Below are 23367 nucleotides of genomic sequence, written 5' to 3'. Positions count from 1 at the left end.
AAAAAAAAAAAAACAAAAAAGAAAAAAGAAAAAAAATTCACCTCCAAGTGCTGCCTTATAAAAGTATTTACAATTACAGTCATAAAATTTCATTTTAAAAGCTTAAATTTAACATGCAAAGCACTTTTCTTAAATTGATCAAAATTAGATGTAATTCTAGGTAAGTTAGAGTTTACATACTTGAAGTAAGTTTATTATATATGTGTCAATACCTTGTTGACTGTACTAACAGCTTGGCTAAAGCTAATGAAGACTTTCTATGGTTAGATGTTCACCATACTTAAAACATGAACATGTCATTCACTTTCACTTCTACTTTTAGACTCTTTTAAGGAAGCTCTACTTTTTTTTTAACCATTTTCTACACTAGCCAAATAAAACTATCCAAAGAAAAGAGCATAGTATCTAAGAAGTTAAGGTAACTTCTTTTTGTTTATAATATTTTTAAAATGAGAAACAGCTTAAACTTCTCTTCCCAACATAGACGTTTAAGCCCTCTGTATAATTTGTTTATAAAGGCACCGTAAAGTACACTATATTCTCGTGAGCTATCTTAAGAAAAGCCAAATCAAACAATATTTCAGTTTTACAAGTTGTGGCTAATCGGTAGTAGGATTTAAGTGTACACCATATTTCTGATGGGGATACACATGGGCTCTGAGTAAAGAAAATGTTAAACGCATACACACGCAGTCGACATTTAAGACTTGCCACAATTCAACATTTGGGAATGGCATTTACCCTAAATTATCAGATCCACTTGGGATTATCCTATTTTATTCCTTTTAAAACAGAGTATGTTGTTTCACCAAGTGCTTCAAACACATTCCTGCTACAAGGCACTACGCTCTGGAGGGGGAGGGGATACGTCTATAGATATAAAAGGTTATATGACCTCCGCGAGCTAATTATTAAATGCATTCCAACAAATCACAATTCAAATTGCATTTCTGGACACAAAGATTACAAAAGATCGCAGAATGTCAAATGTTTAAGGAATTACTTTTGTATCGAAATGAAGAAACATGGTATACTAAAACTACGGTACAAGATTCATCTGCTTTAAAGTTTGATAATCTTTTTTTAAATGTTTAACCAACGTTAAGATAACAGTAATTAATCCCATTCAGGTACTGACTAGAAATCCCGCTGCTTCTTTGAGGTCTAACCACCTCATTCTTTTGTAATCCTGATATCAAAAGGATCAGAAACCACTTGCGGAGGCGTGCGACACACTGGGGAAGTGCGGTCTGTTTACAAATACGAATCTCACAGTTACCCACGTCAAAAGCGCGCATTACCACCACCTTTCGACTGGGGGGCGGGGGACAGAGACGGCGGGCGAGCAGGAAACGAAATCCACACAAACCTACCTCTGCTCTCTCCCGACAAGGACAAGCCCGGGGGATGGCGGGGAGGACACGCTGTGTGTGTGTGTGTGTGTGTACAAGTGTGTGTGTGTGTGTGTGTACACACACACATACACAGGGTGAAAGAAAGACACACAATACAGACAGACACACACGCACTGGATCTAAGCGAAGGCTAGACCAATCCCATTAACTCAGATACTCCTACCCCAGCTACAACAGGTTTCGGTGGCCGGACGGACACCCCAGCTTTCCCTGAGGTCGGCCCCCCAAAGCCCTCCTCAGGCCGCCCAGGCCGCCTTCTCGACTTCCCTCCTTCCCTCGGCTTTCCCCTGGGGACACCAGAAGCCAGTTCCAGCCCAGGAGGAAGTGCCAGGCCCCGAGGGGGCGGCGGAGACGCGCTCCGGCGGCCCCGACACCTGCGAGGCGCCGCACCTGAAGGGGACGAGCGGGGGCCTCCGGGGCTCGGCGGCCGAGCACACCCCCTCGGCAGCCCGCGCAGCGCGGCGGCCCGCGGCGCCGTACCTGAGAAGCCCGCGAGCTACAGGCGCGCGCGACGCCTCCTCATCTCAGAGGCTCCGGCTCCCCCTCCGCCTCCCGCTGCCGCCGCCGCCGCCGCCGCCCCCGTCGCCGCCGCCGCCGTCGCCGTCGCCGCCGCCGATGGAGGCCAGGACACGACGAGCTCAGGACTCCACCGCCATGTCCGCCGCGCCGCGAACTGCATTGTGGGGGGGAAGGGACGGGGAGGGGGGAGGAGGAGGGAGCGAGAGAAAGAGGAGGACCCGCTGAGGGGAGGGGGCTGAGGGAGAGTGGCGCCGGGCCGAGGGGGGAGGGGAGTCGGAGGCGCTCCCCAGCCTGGGATCCCGGCGGGGATGGGAGGAGATGGCCTCGGAGGCGGGGAGCAGAGCCTCCCAGGGCTGGGTTCAGGGGCTCCCTCTCCTTTAATTCTGGGGATCCCCCCCAAGCACCCGTCAAACCTCGGCGGAGGAGGGGGTCGACCGGGGGGGGGAGGGGCTTCGCTCCGGGGCTCGTGGCGGTCGCCCGGAAACAATGGGGAGGGGATGGAGGTGGGAGGACGGCGCGCACACACCCGCGCTGAGGAGGGAGAGCGAGCGCGCGCGGGCTCCGGTCGGCGCCCGAGCAGGGGGGCGGGCGGGCCCCCGAGGGAGGGAAGGAGGGAGGGAAAGGGTCGGAGCTACCCGCGGCTCGCTGGCTGGAGCGGGCCTGCAGGGAGAGAGAGAGAGAGAGCGAGCGAGAGCGCGAGGGTCCTGCGGTCCAGCACGCCGCCGACGCCGGGGAGCGGCGCGAGGACGCCGGCGAGCTTGGGGTCGCGCTTCTCACGTCAGGCTCCCTGGCTGCGGGCGCCTTGCCTGAGGCCCCCGGGCGGGAAAGGGGGCAGGTTGCCTAGCGGTTCCCCAGGGGGAGGCCGTAGATGTGCGGGCTCGGGCTTGTCACTGTCCGACCGCCCACGCGTTTCTTGAACCCTCCGCGACCATCCCTGGCTTCTGAGCACTGGCGAGCAGCTAGCCGGAGGGAGCCCCCCACCCCTTCACCCTTGCAACCAGTCCGGTTTTGCATCACCTCAGGAATAACAACGCAGAGAAATCTTGAGAAACTGTTCGAAAACCATTTCTTTAGTTTCAGGTGGGCGTAGAAACAACTACCACGAACGGCTTCCCTCCTTCCTCCTTTTTGTGTGTGTCTGTGTGTGTGTGTTAGCTTCCTCTCATTTTAATTTACACTCGTGCAAGACTTGAAGGCTTTGTTAGTTTATTTTAATGACCCCCCGCCCCCGCCCCCAAACCTCGAGATTATTATTTGACCAGTCTCCTACTTCACTCAGAGCTGGACAAATCACAATACTGCAATCCTTGAGGTGGATATTTACTAGGCAGAAAATGTGTATGGCACTAAACGTGGGGCTTTATAAAGGGAAGCAGCTGAATCTTAAATATTTACAAGGTAATGACAAATTTTCTCATGACTCAGAGACCAGAGCTGTTAAGAGGCTACAGAGAGGCAATTGTCTCTGCAGAGTTCATTGACTTCCTGCTACATCCCAGATTTGAACATCTCTCACATGATTTGTCCATCAGAATCCCCAAAGCTAACAAGCTTAGTGAGAAAGGATCGAGCATTGCCAACTTACTACTAGACATTGAGCTGAGGAGGCTTCATACACTTAACCACCTAATCGTCATAATGATCTTGTGACAATAGATACTATGGCTTCCATTTGCAGAGGAGAAAATATGCTCTGAAAATTCCCTTCCCCCTGTCTCTGACTCCAGCAGACCCAGGAGCTGTGGATAGAGGGTTGCCAGTCAACCCTTCCAGCTTGGGGCAGTTAGCAAACTAATAAAAATCCAGAGTTATCTCATCTGAAACATTTTTAAATGTGTCCAAACTTCAGAGAGATAAGGTAAGGAACAGAAGAGGAAACGAAAGTGAAAACCGAATGTTAGGTGTGGTAGATTACATCTGTAATATCAGCGTTCTGGAAGCTGGGGCAGGATGATCACCAGTTCAAAGCCAGACTCCATAGTCCAGGCCGGCCTCGAACTCAGAAAGCCGCCTGTCTTTGCCTCCATCTCTTTAAAAATAAAAAATAGACTTATAGCTTCCACGGTGACATGTTCATTTTTTTTTGGTCTGGCTTTTTTGTTTCTTTTCTTCCTTCCTTTCTTCCTCCCTTTCTCTCTCTCTCTCTCTCTCTCTCTCTCTCTCTCTCTCTCTCTCTCTCTCTTTCTTTCTTTCTTTGTGGTGTTTGGGGGAGATTGCAAGAGCAGAGGACAGATATGAAGGAATGGGGAGAAGAGTGGGATTGAGGCATATGATGTGAAATTCACAAAGAATCAATAAAACATTTAAATAAATAAACGACTTGCATGGTGGAGTACACCATTAACCCCAGCCGGGGATAGGAGGGGGGGTAGGTAGATCTTTTGAATTTTTGGCCAATATGAAAGGGAGTTCCAGAGCAGTCAAGGGCTACCAAGTAAAACTTTGTCTCAAAAGCAAGGGTTTGGGCATATAGCAGCTCAGTGTAACAGTACTTGCCTGGCATGTAAAGGGCTCTGAGTCTGATCCTCAGTGCTGGAAAGAGAATAATGAAAACTTAAAGCTGATAGACACACTTAAAAGGATTACCAACACACTCCTCACTGATATTAATGTCCTTGGACCAAATTCAACTGAACTCCTGATTACTTAGTATAAGCAAAACATAGTTCAGTGCCTAGACAAACTACACAGACTGCTGTTCAGAAATCTCACTGTTGAGCAAAGAAAGGTAGTTTTATTGACCTGTAGTCAATACAGCATATGAACAAAGAGGCAAATACACTAGAGGATGTGATAAATTCCATGTGGGCAAGCCTCCAGCGGAAGAGATAGACCCTAGACCTTCAAGGATTACCTGTTTTGTGCCAAACACATGTTTATGATTCAGAAGACAACATTTAGTCTAGAGTATGAAGATATTGAGTCTACAAGAAAGCTTCAGGCAGATGAGAGAGTCCTGTGTCTCCAGATAACTCCCCTTTCCTATTTCTCAAGACCCAACTCTTACTTAGTTGTTGTTATTGCTTAAGACAGGATCTCTTGTAGCCCAAGCTGGCCTCCATCTAGCCATGTAGCTGAGGATGACCTTGAACACTCCCAAATCTTAGGATCACAGGCATGTACTACCATACCCCTTTATTCTTGTATCCTTTACTAAATATGGTCACACGAACATCACTCTCTCTCCAGTCTCTGAATCCCAATTATTTTACCTGTCTGACACCAATAGATTATAATCTTAAACACAAATATTTGTATTGCAGTGCCTACATATTTGTTGTGTTGAATGCTTGGGCTGCCATACTCCTATTTATCATTACAACTAGATAATTCTAGTATTCTGACAGGAAGAATAAGGAAATACAGGGTTTAACTAATGCCAGCATTCATTAAATATATCACAGACAGAACCTGAATGCCAGTTCTATGTTCTTTGCTTTGAACTACAGAGTACTGAAAAAATTACAAATCCCTGGCTGCTCTGTGAAAATACTCAGAGAAGCTCTCTGTAGTGCTTTCAGGAACATTCCCATGGTTGTAGTTAAGGCCTTAAATTTAGACTTCCCATCTAGATGTCCTAGGAACTCTGCTTCATCCTAAAAGGTGAAAATTTCTTCCAGCTAAAGTTTGATTCTGTCCTACAAAATGAGAAACAGAATTACCTAATGAACCGATACTTTTATCTGTTATCTTCTTAGATAACGGGGCTATGTTATTCAGCTTCTGTTAATAAAATGACATACCAGAAGTAGCTTACTTATGTAGAAAGGAGATTTAGGGTTTGGAGTGTAGTTCAATATCAGACTGCTTGCCTAGTACGCTCAAAGTCCCCGTGTTTACTCCCTATCTCTGGGGGAGGGGGTTACTTGGCTCACAATTTTGAGGTTCAAAGTTCAAGATCTGATGGTGGTTTAGGCCTCTGATGAGGTGGGACATGGTGTCACATGGTGGCTAAAAATTATATAAGAGAACAGGCTTTCCTATCTACATCCTGGAATAGGACTAGGCTCAGGCATTTGTAACAGCCCTAGCAGAAAACCACTTCCTTTAATGCTACTAATCTTTCACTAGGCCCAACCTCATTTTTCAAATTAAATTGTTGGGGGGCAAAGGCAGGGAATGCTCAGTCTGCCTGTGTGCATGATTACATACAGAGGCCAGAGAAGGGCACTGGGAGTCTTCCTCGATGGGGTCTCTCACTGAACCTGGCTGGCCAGTGAGCTCCCAGGGTCTCTCTCACTCTCTCTACTCCTTAATGGTAGAGTCACTTAAGGCCTTGCCTGGCTTGCAAATGGCTCTTGGAGATTTGAACTTGGTCCTCTCACTTTCACAGGAAGCACTCTTACCTGTGAGCCATCTTTTTTTCTTTCTTTCTTTTTTTTTTTTTAATAGATTTACTTATTATTATACATAAGTACTCTGTAGCTGACTTCAGAGGCACCAGAAGAGGGTGTCAGATCTCATAATGGGTGGTTGTGAGCCACCATGTGGTTGTTGGGATTTGAACTCAGGACCTTTGGAAGAGTGGTCGGTGCTCTTACCCGCTGAGCCATCTTACCAGCCTGTGAGCCATCTTTCAAACCCACCCTCTTCTCCCCAAAGATTTCATCTGGTATTACATTGCCTTACCGGGAGCAAAGCATCTAAATTTGTGAACTCCTGAAGGACAACCAAATCCTACCCAGAGCAAAAAAATTATTAAAATAAAATAAAATAAACCCTAACAGTGAATATAAGGTCAATTTGGTAAGAATCAAAGCAAGAAAGATAAACCTAAAAACAAAGACCTGCTGGTTGATCATAAAGACCCATGTATGTGGTGAGAGGAGAGAGCCTCTGACTTTCACACATACACACACACACACACACACACACACACGCACACGCACACGCGCACACACACACATTTAAAAAAAATCTTTTAAGAATGCACCATACCAATACGGTGGTCCTAACCATGTCTTCTTCTGTTTTGTAATCCCAGCACACAATTCTGAAATGTAAGAAGTTCCCAGAACTTGTTGACCTGTAAGTTATCTATAATCAAGAAAATATCTTCAACATTTAAAATTTGTTTAGTTTTACTAAGGCCATAATGAAACTAAATAAAGTTCAGGGCAGGGGTGTGTGTGTGCATAACTCAGTGATAGATGACTTTGCCTAACATGCTCAAGGCTGTGGGTTAGAGCTTCATTATCAAGGGTGGGGGTGGGGTCCTGAGGGCTGTCTGCTCACCTAGAAGAGAGTGTAAAGGACTATTTGTCTTTGGCTCTTTGCATTCCTAAAAATAAACATACTAAACTTTTTTCTTAATCCTCTTTTCAAACCTGAGGGTCTCACCTGCCTCAGTTTGGATTTCATGTACCCTCAGACTCACATTAGCACATGTGTACACTTACATTGATTCATCAGAGTCTGGCCAGAGGACACTCGGTTTGGAACTTAAAAAGCAGGAAAACAAAAAATAACACTATGTCCTTTCAATTACTTAAAGTATTAGAAAGTCTTTTTTTCCAAAATGGCAATTTGTTTCTCAAAAACAAATTAGTGGCCTTCTAGATGGCTCAGCCAGTACAGGTGCCTGCTGCCAGCATCTGACTGCCTGAGTTTGAACACACAATAGAAGGAGGAAAAGGACTTCTACAAGTTACTCTTTGACCTCTACCCTCACTGTGGCACACCCACCCTGTGCTACACACGACAGACACACATACATACACACACACATAGAAACCTATAAGGGAAAAAAAAAAAGATGATCTTTAAAAGACATTAGTATTATGGTTCTATGGAGCTAATCTAGGACCACATCTTAAATTAAGATTTCTTTTTATTTTTTAGATTTATTTATTTATTATATGTAACTACACTGTAGCTATCTTCAGACACTCCAGAAGAGGGCGTCAGATCTTGTTACGGATGGTTATGAGCCACCATGTGGTTGCTGGGATTTGAACTCCAGACCTTCGGAAGAACAGTCAGGTGCTCTTACCCGCTGAGCCATCTCACCAGCCCCCTAGGACCACATCTTAAGGACTAAAATAAAAATAATTTTCTTTAGAGACTTGAGAGACAACAGTTAAGAGCTTGATTGTTCTCCCAGAGGACCCGAGTTTGATTCCCTATGTTCATATGTGGCTCACAATCATCTGTAACTCCAGTTCTAAGAGATCCAACTCCTCCTTCTCTGAGGGCAGCAAGCACGTATGCACTGAACATAAATACATGCAGGCAAAACATTCACTGATAAAATAAAACAAATAAATCTTTGTAAAATATGTTTTTTTTTTTTTTAATTTTGGTGTTTTAAGATAAGGTCTCAGAGTTATAGACGCTCTGGCTATCCTGGGATTCACTCCATAGACCAGACTGGCCTGAAACTCACAGAGATCCACCTGCCTGTTCCTCCCAAGTGCTGGGAGTAAAGGTGTACACCACCGCACACAGCCCATAAAACGTTTTCCTTTTTAAAAGGGTTTTTAGGACCTGAGAAGATGGCTCAGTAGTTAAGAGTGAATGCATACTGCTTCCGAAGAGTCCTGAGTTCAGTTTCCAACACCCACATGTGGTGATTTACAGTGACCTGTGACTGCAGCTCCAGGGAATTGAACTCCATGGACACCTGCACTTTTGTGCTCATATCCACACTTTTATATGCAAATATATACACAATTAAAAATAATTTTAAAAATTTAGCTGGGTGATGGTGGTACATGCCTTTAATCCCAGGACTTGGGAGACAGAGGCAGGTGTATCTCTAAGTTTGAGGCCAGCCTGGTCTAGAGAGTGAATTCCAGGACAGCCAGGGCTACACAGAGAGACCCTGTCTCAATAAAAATCAAAGAAAGAAAGAAAGGAAGGAAGAAAGGAAGGAAGAAAGGAGGAAGAAAGGGAGGAAGGGAGGGAGGGAGAGAGAGACAGAGAGATTGATTTTTTTAAAGAGCCTTTCTTTATCCTAAATTTATAGGTCAGTTTTGGAAAAATCTATAAACCTGGGAGAAAATCAAATCAAAACTAATTTTTGTACAACAAAACTTATATTTTATAATTTTACATTTTACAGTGCCCAGTAGTAAAAGTGCAGATCTTTAATCAGAGCACTCAGCAGGCAGAGGCAGATGGGTGTCCATTGATTTGATATCAATCAGATCTACATAGAGAATCCAAGCCAGCCAATGATACACAGTGAGACCCTGTCTCAAAAACAAAACAACACAATAACAACTTACAGGTGGCTGTTACACTTCTATTTGAATATTTGTACGTTTAACAGAGGATGCATTCCTTCCTAAATCTACCTGTTCTCAATGACAGAAGTTCTTCTTAACAATCTGTTGAGGTCTTTTCTTTCTTAACTTCCTTCTTTCCTTCCTGCCTTCCTTCTTCTAATGAGACTGAGAATTTTGTAGCCCAAACTGATCTCCCACTTACTAGCTGAGGAAAACCTTGAACTTCTAATTCTCCTCCCTTGACATCCAGAAATCTGTAGTTATCTCCAGTTTCCTTCAGGACTGGGGAATCAGACTTAGGGCTTCATGTATGCTGGCAAACTCTAAGCTACTTCTTCAACCCTGACATCTTCCTTTTAGTTCATCTGCTGGTAACGCTGGCTTCAAGAATAAAGTCACCCTTCTTTTCCTTTATATGTAAAAATGATGAATTAGATAATCTACAGCAGAAAGAGAGTCCAAAATTGTAAACTTCTGACATGACCTCTCCTTTAAGCGAGCTGTTTTAATTCCCTCTCCTTGGCCCTTTAAAACAAAAGTGAGATCCAATTCCATTCTATCAGTCTCCCTGTGACCAACTCTAATGTGCTAGGACAATCTGTACTCTGATTCATCTTTATGTCCTAGGAAATGCCGTGCCCTCTATCCAGAAATAACCCCTTACATATATGGTCAGATGATTTCAACAAGGATGCTGAGGCACACACCGAGAATCAGTTATGTTTTCTTTCTTTCTTTCTTTCTTTCTTTCTTTCTTTCTTTCTTTCTTTCTTTCTTTCTTTCTTTTTTTCCTCCAGAAAATAGCACTTGAGAAACTGGATCCCCACGTGCAAAGAGTGAAATTAGATCTCAACCTTAGACCATACTAAAGCCAACTCAAAATGGATCCATGACCTAAATGTAGGACCTAACACTGTAGAACTCTTAGGCAAAAACATAGGGGAAGAACTCTAAGGTACCAAAAGCACAGGGAGCAACAACTAAGATAGACTGAACTACAAATAAACTGTAAACTTTTGTTCAATTTTTTGCTTGGTCAAGGTTTATTTATTTATTTATTTTTGCATTTTTTTAAAAAACTGTGTTTGCATATACATACTTGAGCTGCGGTGTATGGATGAAGATCAAAGGACAACTTTCAGGAGTCCTTCTCTCCTTCTGCCACGTAGATTCTGGGAATGGAACTCAGGTTATCAGGCTTAGCAGTAAACACCTTTAGCTCCTGAGCCATCTCCCTGACCTGCAGTCCTTATTTTTGCAAAGACACTATCAACAGAGTACAAAGGTAACACAGAGAAAGAAAGAAAGAAAGAAAAGATTTACAAATTGCGTATCTGGAGAGGAACAGATAACTGCAATGTACAGAAGACTCCTAAACTCAAGAACAGGGAAACAACCTGATTCAATTCATACACAGGATTGGAACAGTTTCTCCAAAGAAGATATCCAAATGCCAGTACACACAGGAAAAGACACTGAAAAAGCAAATCGTCAGAGAAATGCCAGTCAAAAGTACAGTGAGATAGTATTTCACTATTCTGGCTAGTATTAAAGAAAAAATAAAAAGAAGATCAGTAGTCATGGTCCCACAGTTGTACATAAATGTAAATGTAAGCATTCATTGAGTTATACACTTAAGTCTTGTACTCTTAGTCTGTAATTTTAAAATGACAAGTACTCTGAATTAACCTGAGGTAAAGACAAACGAAAAAGGTGAGCTGATGTGATGATCAAATCTTGATCATTAATTTGATGGGATTTAGAACCTTATGAGAACAACCTTTATGATATTGAGGGTTTTCACACAGATATGTAATGGAAGTAGAAAGACCCACTTGACTATGGGGCAGCAGAACTCTAGGGTAAAAGGTCCAGACTGAACACAAAGGAGAAAATATGAGCAGGCGTTGCTGTATCTTTGCTTCCGGACTAACCACCGCACACTCCTACCAACATGCCTCCCTGCTATAAGATATAATACCATCAAACTGTGAGCTGAAGTAAATCCTTCCTCTCTTAAGTCGCTTTTGTCAGGTATTTTGTCCCAGTGATGAAAATGGTGGCTAACATAGTGAAATGCTAAGTGAAGCTGGGAAGGTGGAGTTGCAAAGAGCCATATTAAAAAACTAGACGCCTTTATTCCCAGCACTCGGGAGGCAGAGGCAGATGGATTTCTGAGTTGGAGGCCAGCCTGGTCTACAAAGTGAGCTCCAGGACAGCCAGAGCTCTACAGAGAAACCCTGTCTCAAAAAACCCTAGACTTCGGACTGGTTAAGAGCACTGACTGCTCTTCCAGAGGTCCTGAGTTCAATTCCCAGCAACCACATGGTGGCTCACAACCATCTGTAATGGAATCTGATGCCCTCTTCTGGTGTGTCTGAAGACAGCTGCAGTGTATTCACATATATAAAATAAATAAATCTTTAAAAAAAAAACAAACAAAAAACAAAACAAAAAAAACCTAGACTTTGCTCTCTTTGCCCATCTACTTTGAGAATGAAGACAATTCTCAGCAGTCAGACTGTCAACATTCCAGAAAATGTCAACATCACTCGGAAGGGGTGCACAGTCATTGTGAAGGGCCCCAGGGGAACTTGGCAGAGGGACTTCAGTCACATCAATGTAGAGCTGAGTGTCCTTGGAAAGAAAAAGAGGATCCGAAAATGGTGGGGTAACAGAAAGGAGCTGGCCCCTGTCAGAACCATCTGCAGTTACGCTCAGAACAAGATCAAGGGTGTTACACTGGGCTTCCATTATGAGATAAAGTCCATGTATGTTCCCTTCCCCAACAATGGTGTTATTCGGGAGAATGGGTCTTTGGATGAAATCCGAAATTTCTTGGGTGAAAAATACAATCACAGGGTGTGGATGAGGATGGGTATTGCTTGTTCTATCTCTCAAGCCCAGAAGGATGAATTAACCCTTGAAATGTTGAACTTGTTTCAAATTCAGCGGCTCTGATTCAGCAAGCCACAACAGTTAAAAACAGAGATATCAGAAAGTTTTTGGATGGCATCTATGTGTCTGGGAAGGGAACAGTGCAGCAGGTTGGCAGGTAAGACCTAAGATACCCAGCTCCAGAAACAAGATCCTGGTCACCAGTACAATGTGGGCACTTTGGGGACAATAAAAGATATTCATATTTATCTTATATCATATATGAAGAAGGAGGAGGAGGAGGGGAGAGGGAGGGAGAGGAGAAGGACAAAGAAGAAGGAGAAAGACTGGATTTCACTCATCCTGCAGGTAATGTTGAGAAACATTCAAAGTTTGCATAGGAGAAGCATATGCTCACATTTCTGCTTTGGAAAGTAAATTCCTGGGGACATTGCAAAGTCAGCTTGGAGGGAGAAAATGGAGACTAGGTTTCTCTGATCCAGATAGGATCTCAGCAGCAGCTGCTTAGTTAAAGGGATACTAAATTCATATCCTTCCTTCAAAATAATGAAAGGAAAGGAATTCAGTTGTTGCCTATGAAGACTTGATGAGTGATTTTGCTTCAAACTTAGTTTTTATTTATATATGTAATATAACCATATCATACTTTTTTTTTTTTTTTTGGCTTTTTTGAGACAGGGTTTCTCTGTGCAGCCCTGGCTGTCCTGGAACTAACTATGTAGACCAGGCTGGCCTCGAACTCAGAAAACCGCCTGCCTCTGCCTCCCAAGTGCTGAGACATATCATACTATTTTTTTAACCTTTTGAAAAAAATGGCATTAAAGTAACCATGTTCCAGCCACAGTCCTATTACTATTTGAGTATGTTAGATTTTGAATCAGCCTTGTATTTTCTTCAAGATGAGGCAGACAGGCTATGATGTTTAGGAGAGTAACATGAGCTAAGTCATGATCTTTAGAGTCAGAACCAAAAAGAATCAGTATGTTTTGGAAAAAACAAGGCAGGATCTACATAAAGCCAAGTCACAAATGTGTGGAAAGCAAGGAAGCAGGTGGAAGGCGGAGGGCAGATGCCCACAAGTTCCAGGCTGAATCATGAGTTCCAGACCATCATGGGCGACACAGCAATACCTTGTCTCAATAAAACTAAACCAAACAAGTGTAAAGCAAAGAGTAAGCAAATAAAGGATGGATATGTTAAAATGTGCCACAGCCTGAATGTCCGTGTCCCAGCAAAAGTCCCATGTTGGAGTTTATTACCCAGAGAGATAGTATTAGCAGGTAAGGACTTTTGATAAATGATTGAATCATGAATTACGGCTTTTGAAGTTTGTTTGCTTGTTTTCTTTTCTTTTTTTTTAAAGATTTATTTATTTATTATATGTAAGTACACTGTAGCTGTCTTCAGACACTTCAGAAGAGGGCGTCAGATCTTGTTATGGATGGTTATGATCCACCATGTGGTTGCTGGGATTTGAACTCTGCACCTTTGGAAGAGCAGTCGGGTGCTCTTACCCGCTGAGCCATCTCACCAGCCCCTGTTTGCTTGTTTTCAAGACAAGCTTTCTCTGTGTAACCCCGGCCATCCTGGAACTCTTTCTGTAGATCATCAGGCTGACCTCTGAGATCCACCTGCCTCTGCTTCCAGAGTGCTGGGATTATAGGTGTGTACCACCACAGCCTGGCCTGATATTGTGTCCTTTTAAAAAGAAATGAAAGGACACTCTCCTGGCCCTTCCTTCATATGAAGAGTCAGCAAAAGGTGCTTTGAAGCAGTTTGCCCATTCACCACATGACAGATCTACAGGCAGCTCTCTCGGGGGTTCCTGAAGGGGTGACAGTTATAGCAGATGGGGCTTGCAGCTCTGTCTTTGGTGTGGTTTCATAATCCTTTCCACAGTCTTTACCCCTCCCCACCCCCACCGCAACCCAGAGTGCTCCAGATGCCCACAGTTAAACCTTGAGCTTCTTTCTGTGACTCACCCATGCCTACTCTTCTGTCCTGACTGCCCCAGTCCGTGTGTACTCTCTCCTACTCAGATTCTCCCCGCCCTCTTTTCCTCCTCCCTTCTCCTCTCCTGAGTGTGTCTCCTTGCCTCTCGCTGAGTGTGTCTCCTTGCCTCTGTTGTGTGTTTTGGCTTCACCTTTCGTTCCAGGATTCTCTGTCCTTCCTCCCTGACCCTCACCCTCCCTCACTTAGTCCTTTCCTTGTCTTCAGGCTCATTCTTTCTCTCATTTATCCTTAAACTTCTATCTCTTATTAGTCTGTTGTGGTCTAAACAAAAGATACACTACAATTTTACAGGAGGTTCTCCTTGCTTGCCTCTCACCTTAGACAGCTATTTTGCATCCTGTTAGCAATGAATACTCTCCATCGAGTAATGTTGTCTCTCTAAACTATTCCAAGACTTCCTCTAAGTATTTATTACCATACATGCCAAGAAAAGGATAGGAGAACACAACTTTAAGCCTACTACTGTTACAACAGGATAAAATACATGAAATCTGGGGCTGTCCTCAAAAATCTAGGACATAATGTTGCCATAAATTCCACCTATCCAGAACCCAGCTCTTAAGTAGATTCACAGGAAGAAACCTGAACACGGAGTTGCTTGGGAGTTGATGTTCTACATCCAAAAGAATCCAAAGAGAGGATTCCCCTACTCTGTTATGCCGTATCTTGCCATTATAAACACACTTTAGACTTTGTCTTTGAGCCTGAGCAACAGAGTGCTTCCCTGGCCCGATAAGCCCTCCTGTCTGTGTTTTGTGTTGTTTTTTTCCTTCTGTGAAACTATTCAGTGTGCGTCAATACATGCTGAAAGACACCCACCCCTCTGAAACTTCCCGTCGCTTCTTCAGAGAAAATGAGTCACCGACTCTTGTTGGATTCTGGAGAGCTTAGCAGCTACCACCTCACTTGATTGTAGTGTGCTATCATTTATTTACAAATCTCTGTCACTTTGATGATCCTCCTCCATGACTAAAGCCAGATCTCCTTTTTTTTTTTTTCTTTTGGTTTTATTGACACAGGGTTTCTCTGTGAGGCCCTGGCTGTCCTGAAACTTGCTCAGTAGACCAGACTGGCCTCAGACTCAGAGGGCTCCGCCTGCTTCTGCCTCCTGAATACTGGATTAAAGGTCTGTGCCACCACCCCCGGCTCAGGTCTTATTTTCACAGTGACTATTACAACACTTGGCCCTCAAAAAAATATTCTCAGAAATGGAGGGGTGATAAAGCAAAGATTCAAAACTGCCTGGATCTAGACATTGTTTCAAAAGCTTTACAAATATTAGCTTTGTTTAATCCTCATAGTCATCCTGTGAGTTCCTGTCATTTCTACACAGTGAAATCATGTCACTCAGCTGCTAACTGGCCAAAGTCAGAACTCAACCTAAGTAGCTGGTGTCAGAGTGCCGGCTCTGTAGCCGCTTACTATGAAAATACCTCCAGTGAACAAGAGAGCAAGCCCAAACAAATTTGGCCTTTCTAAAATATCTTTAATGTTTACTTTTGTTTATGTGTCTGTGTCCATGTGAAGTAGGCCATACATGTGTAAGTGCCCAAGAAGGCTGTAAAATGTCACTGGATTCATTGGAGCCGGTGTTCCAAGTGGTTGTCAACCAACTCATGTGGGTGCTTAAAACAAAACTGGGTCCTCTGAAAGAGGAATACAATCTCTTGACCACTGAGCCATCTCTTCAGTTCCCTTCCCAAAAGTGTTACAATGGCAAATTGTGTGCATGGTGCCTCCCTTCCTTCCATTTGCATTCTCTTTTTTTAAGACAGAGTCTCACCTTATAGCCCTGGCTGTCCTGGAACTCACTATGTAGACCAGGCTGGCTTTGAAGGATAAAAGGCATGAGCCACTAGGCCCAGCTCTTGCTTCCATTCTTATCCCTTTCCTTCCTTCCATTCTTTTTAAAAATTATTTTTGTTATATTTTATTTACTTGTATGCATGGGCAGGGTATGGGCCCTGGTGCATATTGAGTTCAGAGGACAAATTTCCTGAGTTGATTTTCTCCTTTCACCCGTGGGTTCTGGGGATTGAAGTCAGGTCACTAGGTGTGATAGCAGGTACTTTTATACAGTGAGCCAACAGTGGGCACAGGTCTACTGTAAAGGCAGGAAATGAACTTGATTCTAGTTTTCTTTCTTCCTTTCTTCACTCCCTCCCTCTATCCTTCTTCACATTCTTATTCTTTCTCTCCCTTCTTTCCTTCCTTGCTTTCTTTCATGACTCCTATATAAGGGTTTCTATGCGTAATCAACACAGGCATTACACTTAAGTAATCTAATAAGGGGCCTGGTAGCATGAATCTTTAAACCCAGTACTCAGGTGGCAGAGGAAGATGGATCTCTGTGAGTTTAAGGCCAGCATGCTCTATAGAGTGAGTTCCAGGACAGCCAAGGCCTGTCTCAAAAAAACAAAAAGCAGAAAGAAAGAAAGAAAGAAAGAAAGAAAGAAAGAAAGAAAGAAAGAAAGAAAGAGAGAGAGGAAGGAAGAAAAAGAAAGAAAGAAAGAAAGAGAGAAAGAAAGAAAGAGAGAGAGAGAGAAAGAATGAAAGAGAGAAAGAATGAAAGAGAAAGAAAGAAAGAAAGAAAGAAAGAAAGAAAGAAAGAAAGAAAGAAAGAAAGAAAGAAAGAAAGAAAGAAAGGATCCTAGTGAGGAGAAAGTCCAGTGGGGATACAAGAAGAGGAATCCTGTATGGGACATGGTAGTGCACACCTGTAATTCCAGCTCTCAGGAGGTGAAGAAAGACAGATGAAGAAATGCAAGGCCAGTGGGGGCCTATAAGAGACCCTCTCTCAAAAAGCCCAGAATAGTCGGGGTGGTGGTGGTGATACACACCTTTAATCCTAGCACTAGGAAGTCAGAGGCAGGCAGATCTTTATGAGTTCGAGCCCTCCTGCTCCACAGAGAGTTCCAGGCCAGCCAGTGCTACACAGAGAAACCCTGTCTTGAAAAATGAACAAACAACAACAAAACAGCCAAAATAAATAAATAAAAATGCTTGCTGTGAAAATCGACTGATCTGGGCTCAGTCCCTAAAAGGGAAAAACCTGACTCCCCAGAGTTGTTCTCTGGCCTCTCCATAGGCACTGTGGGCTTGTCTCTTCTTCCTCTCCCTCCTCACGTCCCTTCTCTCTTCCTCCCCTCCTTCTGGATATCCTATTGATTATGCTCCACTGCCATTTTCAAAATGTCTTTATGCCAATTAATTGTGAGCTAACCGAGGCTATGCTTTACATAACTTCCTGGTTTGTTTTGACCCTATGTTAGCCTTGTTCCCTAAGCACAGTCAGGCCCAGAAAAGATCTTTGAGTCCTGAGGTCTGTATGCCATGAAGTCTTAAATGAGCCCACTTCCAGCAGGCTTTCAGCTCTCCCATAGCCCACACTCTGTGTTCCAACCAATAGTAAGCACATTTCAGTTCCCTACACAGAATTTGGCTCCCTAGAGCCTTTGGGTCACCACATGCACCAATGTTCCCACCCCTACCTTTTTCTTCCTACTCCTTTTCCTGCTCCTCATTTGATAAATCCTGCTCAGTCTCCACATTTCAGCTTAAATATTACTTCTTTTTCTTTTCTTTCTTTTGTTTTCTTTTGGGGGGAGGGGGTGGTGTTCTCTGTATAGCCCTGACTGTCCTGAAACTCACTCTGAAGGCCAGGCTGGCCTCAAACTCAGAAATCCACCTGCCTCTGCCTCCCAAGTTCTGGGATTAAAGGCAGGGGCCACCACTGCCCTCCTTAAATATTAGTTCTGAAGGAAACTTCATTTGACCTGAAGCCAGTTTATAGCTTCCAAATACATGGTTCTATACTACTCCACACTTCTTTTTAAAAAAAAAAAAAAAAGATAAAGTATTCTTTAATATTTATTTTTATTTGCATCTGTGTGTCTATGTGCCTGTCTGTGTCTGCGTGAGTGAATGCCACATGTATGCAGATGCCACTGGAGACCAGAGATCAGTTTTGGATACCCTAGGACTGTAGTTATACTCAGAGTGAAGTAGTTATAATCAGTGACATCTTGTGATGTGGGTGCTCTGAGGCCAACATGAGTCCTCTGGAAGAGCAGCTAGTGTTTTTTCCCTTCTGTACCCCAGGCTTGCCCACATTTCTTCACTGTGTCATTCATCACGCCTGTAAATATTTGATTTTTTCTTTCTTCATTAAATAGTAGGGTTCATAATCCAGCATTTGAACTGAAGTGTATTACAGACACTCATTTCTGAAGGAATTAGTCAAGGCTTTATTTCAGGTATGATTTCATGGCCCAGATTCCAGCAGACTCCCTTTTGGCACTGCTTACTTGGAGCTCAAGAATCACTACTTAGTGACTTAGTGTTAGAAGCATTTCTCATGAACCATTATAAACAAAAAGTGGGGTCAACAAGATGGCTCAGCTGTTAAAGGCACTTGCTGCAAGTCAGAAAACTTGATCACAATCCCGGCTCCCACATGATAGAGGGAGAGAACTGATTCCTGAAAGTAGTCCTCTGACATCCACCTGTGTGTGTGTGTGTGTGTGTGTGTGTGTGTGTGTGTGTGTGTGTGTGTGACAGAGAGAGAGAGAGAGAGTAGTGTGTTTATGTGTGTGATGTATATGCATGTGCATCCATGGTATGTGTGTTTGTGTGCATAGTATATGTGTGTGTGCATAGTATGTGTATGCACAGATTGTATAAATGGTGTGTGTGTGTGTGTGTGTGTACATGGTATATGTGGGTATATTCACTATGTGTGTACGTGTACAATGTGTGTGTGCATGCTATGTATGTGTCACCTGTGTGCCCTGTGTGTGTGTGTGTGTGTGTGCAAGGTGTGTGTCTGTGCATGGTATATTTGTGTATGTGCATGGTGTGCGTGTGTGCATTGTCTGTGTGGATAGTGCATGTGTGTGAATGCACAGAGTGTGCATGTGTGCATGATGTGTGCATGCATGAGTTGCACTTGCACCATAGTGAGTGTGTAATCACAGGACAACTTTTGGGGAGTCAGTTCTCTTCCTCGGCCTTGCTGAGGCCATCTTTCTGTTGTTTATGCTGCGCACTCCAAGCCTGCTGACCCACAAGCTACTGGGTGAGTCTCCTGTCTCTGCCTTCTGCTTCACAGCAGGAATGCTAAGATACAAACTGGTGCTAACACATGCAGCGTCTTGATGTGGGTTTCAGGGATCTCTCTTGGGTCTTCAGGCTTGTGTGGCAAGTGTTTTACCCCCTGAGCCATCTCACCAGCGCCTGGTGTTTGCTTTGGAGATTTAACCATGTTGATAGAGAATTCTGGTCTGTTCATTTGGAAAATTATCTTAATAGTAGCTCCCCCTTTTTATTTGGTGATTCATCTTCTTGTATTATTTCTAAACACTGCCAAGTGTTCCTGTTAGTCATTTGTAGTAATTATATGAAGTAGGCAGTATCTTAAAGAAAAGGGACAGTTGATGGCCCACTTCTCACCCCAGGGACATTATAACTGTAACAGGCACATGAGTGCTCTGTCTTTTGAAGAACACAGTAAGAGGGTTTTGTTGCCTGGCCAACCGCCCTATGCAATTCTTTGGGGATCAAACTTCATGTTGTGTCACTGAATGAACGTGGTGAGTTATTGTCTCATTTCCTTACACAAATTTTATATGTCATCTCTAATCTGTGTGGAACTATTTTGGACTATTTTGTAATCTCTCTCTCTCTCTCTCTCTCTCTCTCTCTCTCTCTCTCTCTCTCTCTCTTTATTGTATTTTGTAATCTCCAGCTTCATTTGCCATTTGAAAAAATGCTTTTAAGACTGGGTCTGAATTGTCTGACTACAATAATTATTGCTGTATTCATTTGTGTGTGTGTGTGTGTGTGTGTGTGTGTGTGTGTGTGTGTGTGTGTGTGTGTGTGGAAATGCATGATCTATCGTTTATGTGGCGATCAAGGACAGTTTTCTGGAGTCAGTTTTTGTTTCCACCCATGCGGGTCCCTGGGATTGAACTCAGGTCATCAGGCTAGGGGGCAGGCGCCCTTACCTGTTGAACCAACTTGCCAGCCCTGATTTGGGTGTATTTAGATATTATTCAAGAAATAATTTGATTAAAACAACAACTCTAAGATATACTGTAGAATTTTAATTGCAACAAATTATATTGTTCTACTATAACTGTCTTATACTCTGCCATTTTGTCATATATGCAAGAATTTAATACCTCATTCTAACTAAAAATTAGGCAACATTAGAGTTAAGGAATACAAATGAAAGAAGCTTCAAAACAGATCATCTGGGCATGGTGGCACATACCTTTAAATGTGACACTCTGGAGACAGAAACAGGCCAACTACTGTGAGTTCTAGACCTGCCAGGGCTACACAGTGAGACTCTGTCTTGAGAAGTGGGAGCAGAGGGGAGAGGATAAGGACAGAAAGAGAAAGCCAGATTTATTTTTGAAGACCATTGGTTGTTTGTCATACTGTACTATAACTGCCTTTATTCCCATACTGGAGCTCCATGAAAATGATCACATGATATACATTAATAATCTTTCACAAAGAAGATGCCCTTTAGATATTAAGTGGTAGATGGATGGATGGATGGATGAGTGGATGGATGGATAGGGTGGGTGGGTGGGTGACTGGAAGAATGGAAAGGAGTGTGGCATTACCTAAAATTCTGATATGGAGGCTTCATAAGAGCTGGTGAGATGACTCAGCAGGTAAAGACAGTTGTGAAACCTGATAGCCTAAACAAACTCCCTGGAAGCCATATTAAGGTGGAAGGGACTCCACAAAGCTGTTCTCTAAGAACATGCATGCATGTCCACACTCATCCAAATACAGCTACACATATGCACAGTAATAATGAATGAAATGAAATATATGTTGGGGGAAAAAGCCTTCATAAGGAACACAGACACTGAATGGCCAGTTTGGGGATGGGCAGGACTGGATGAGAGAGGAGACTATCCATTCACTTTATCCTCTCCTTCTGCTCCTACCTGAAATACTTCCAGGCTCTCACTGAAAGAGTAGATGGCACAGCAGCAGGAAGTGCCAGTGGATGTAGCCTCATCTGACTGTAGAATGGAAATTACAACATCTGCATTCCCTTCCTTGCTGTGCCTCTAACTCCCTGTGTGACCTTGAACATGTCACATGTCATGTCTGAGCATCCATCACTAACGGCAGCAGCTCTAGCTTGGAAGGTTTTGCTCTGTAAATGTCTATGGAATAACAGAAGTGCCTTTGTGTTGGTTTGCTTCCTGTGGCTGTGATAAACACTATGTCCAAAGCAACTTGGGGATGAAAGGGTTTATTTTATTTTACAACTCTCGGGGGACAGTCCATCACTGAGGGAAGGCAGGGCAGGAACTCAAAGCTGGAAGCTGAGGCCGGAGCTGAAGCTATGGAGGAGTGTTGCTCACTGGCTTGCTCCTCCTGACTCGTCCAGTTTGCTTTCTTATAACTCCAGGACCACCTACCCAGGGATGACACCACCCACAGTGGACTGGGGCCTTTCACATCAATTAATAATCCTGAAATGCCCCCAAAGGCTTGCCTACCAACTAATCTGATGAGGGCATTTTCTCAATTGAGGTTCCCTCTTCTCAGATGGCTCTAGGGTATCAAGTTGACCAAAAACTATCCATTCTACAGCCAGGCTAAGGAGACTGGAAACACAGCAGTGAGATGAGGCTACGTCCACTGGCACTGCCCGCTGCTGTGCCATCTACTCTTTCAGTCCTCAACCACACAAACATACCATACACAAGGAAGAAAAAAAAAGCCCTAGAATTTAGGGTGGTTATTTTAGTCTACTCTCTCAATAACTTGAAGCATAGCTACAGACTCCATACATCATCTTAAAATTTTTACCTTTTGTTCTTGTTGACGGTGGGAGTGCTGCTGGGGACAGAATCTCTCATATATTAGGCAAGGCAAGGGTTCTATCACTGAGCTATACTTCAGTCTCTATAAGCTTTAAAAAATTTTAATTGAGGGGGACATGTATATGCTATGGCACGTGTGTGGGGTTAGAGGACAACTTTGTGGAGTTGGTTTTCTCCTTTCACCTTTATATGAAAAGTTCAATTTGCAGCACCAACCTGGTTCCTGTAACACCAGCATCACTGGGGAGACAGGGACAGGAGGATCTTGGGAGCTTGCTTGCCAGTCAGTCTAACCAATCAGTGAGTTCCAGTTTCTATGAAAGACCCTATCTCCAAAAATAATAAGGTAGAAAATGGTAACTCCTGGCTTCTGCAGGCATGCATGCCCCCCCCCAGTATACCCACATATATATACAGAAAGACATTCATACCAACCAAACTGCTGGGTCTGCTGATCTCACTCAGTGGATAAAGATGCTTTGCTGCCAAAGCGAACGCCCTGAGTTCAATCTCTGGAACCCACTGATGGGAGAGAGACTCAATTTCTGCAAGTTACCCTCTGATCTACACACATACGATTCTACACCCACAGGGCAGGGAGTGAGGGGGAAAGAGAGACTTAAAAGAATGAAAGATGAAGAAAAAAAAGACAAAACAGAAAAGAAAAGAAGCTATTGTGAAAAGAAGCTATTGTAAGAGATCATTCATTCCTCAAAGTTCTAAGGGATCCCCCTCTCCCCACTCCGTCCCTACTGGCTCCCTCATCATATTATGACAGTGCTAAATCTATTTAAGTGTAAAACTAAGCCTTAATGACTAACAGGACTTTAATTGCAAAACAAAACATAAATACCATGGATCCTTGGCAGAGTTTTTAAAAAGCAAGTAACAGGAGTTAGGAGGTAGGAGAAAGACGGTAGGTGGGTGAGTCACCTCAGCACGACAGACAACAGTCAGTCACTATTGTCTAACATGGAGCTGTGTAGTTTAAAAAGTGACAATTCCAATGGTTTCCAGTAGCTTGCCTTGTATTCGATTCAGTTCTGATATTTTGAGACTGGGTCACATCGTGCGGGTCCTGCCTCTACCTTCCTAATACTGGAGTTATAGAAACACGCCTCCAAACCCAGCCTTCATCATCTTTTAAATTCTTATCATTAATATCTGTGTGTGTGTGTGCGCGTGCGTGCATGCATGCGTGCGCGCACACATGTGCTTACATTCACCAAGCCCCAAGGACTTTTCCATCCAGCATCTCCACAGCTCAGCACAGGTCTGAAAGATGAAGGATTATAAAGAGCCCTTTACCCAAAGTCAGTACTTAAGAATGTTAGCATGCGCCGGGCGTGGTGGCGCATGCCTTTAATCCCAGCACTCGGGAGGCAGAGGCAGGCAGATTTCTGAGTTCGAGGCCAGCCTGTCTACAAAGTGAGT

The 23367-nt window shown here is 43.6% G+C and overlaps 1 protein-coding gene and 1 pseudogene across 7 annotated transcripts in view; one reads left to right on the top strand and one right to left on the bottom strand.

Annotated features, from left to right (window-relative positions):
* The window catches only part of Tut4 (terminal uridylyl transferase 4), a 128268-nt gene that overhangs the window by 97034 nt on the left and 7867 nt on the right, over positions 1-23367 (bottom strand). For 5 of the 7 annotated variants that reach the window (XM_029539461.1, XM_029539466.1, XM_029539465.1 and 2 more), the window contains exon 1: positions 1896-2097. The exons of 1 other annotated variant lie outside the window; for it this stretch is intronic. The gene's annotated coding sequence lies outside the window, so the exon portion shown is untranslated. Of the gene's footprint in view, positions 1-1805; positions 1823-1895; positions 2098-23367 lie in introns of those variants that run through there. One more of the 7 variants, XM_029539464.1, reaches the window with a different exon arrangement.
* Positions 11660-12222, top strand: LOC110323612 (annotated as a pseudogene).

This window comes from Mus pahari, chromosome 6 (assembly GCF_900095145.1).
Source record: "Mus pahari chromosome 6, PAHARI_EIJ_v1.1, whole genome shotgun sequence".
In the NCBI taxonomy this organism is placed as follows: Eukaryota; Metazoa; Chordata; class Mammalia; order Rodentia; family Muridae; genus Mus; species Mus pahari.
The sequence above is the reverse complement of the archived record's forward strand: the minus strand, read 5'-3'. Positions and strand labels throughout refer to the sequence as shown.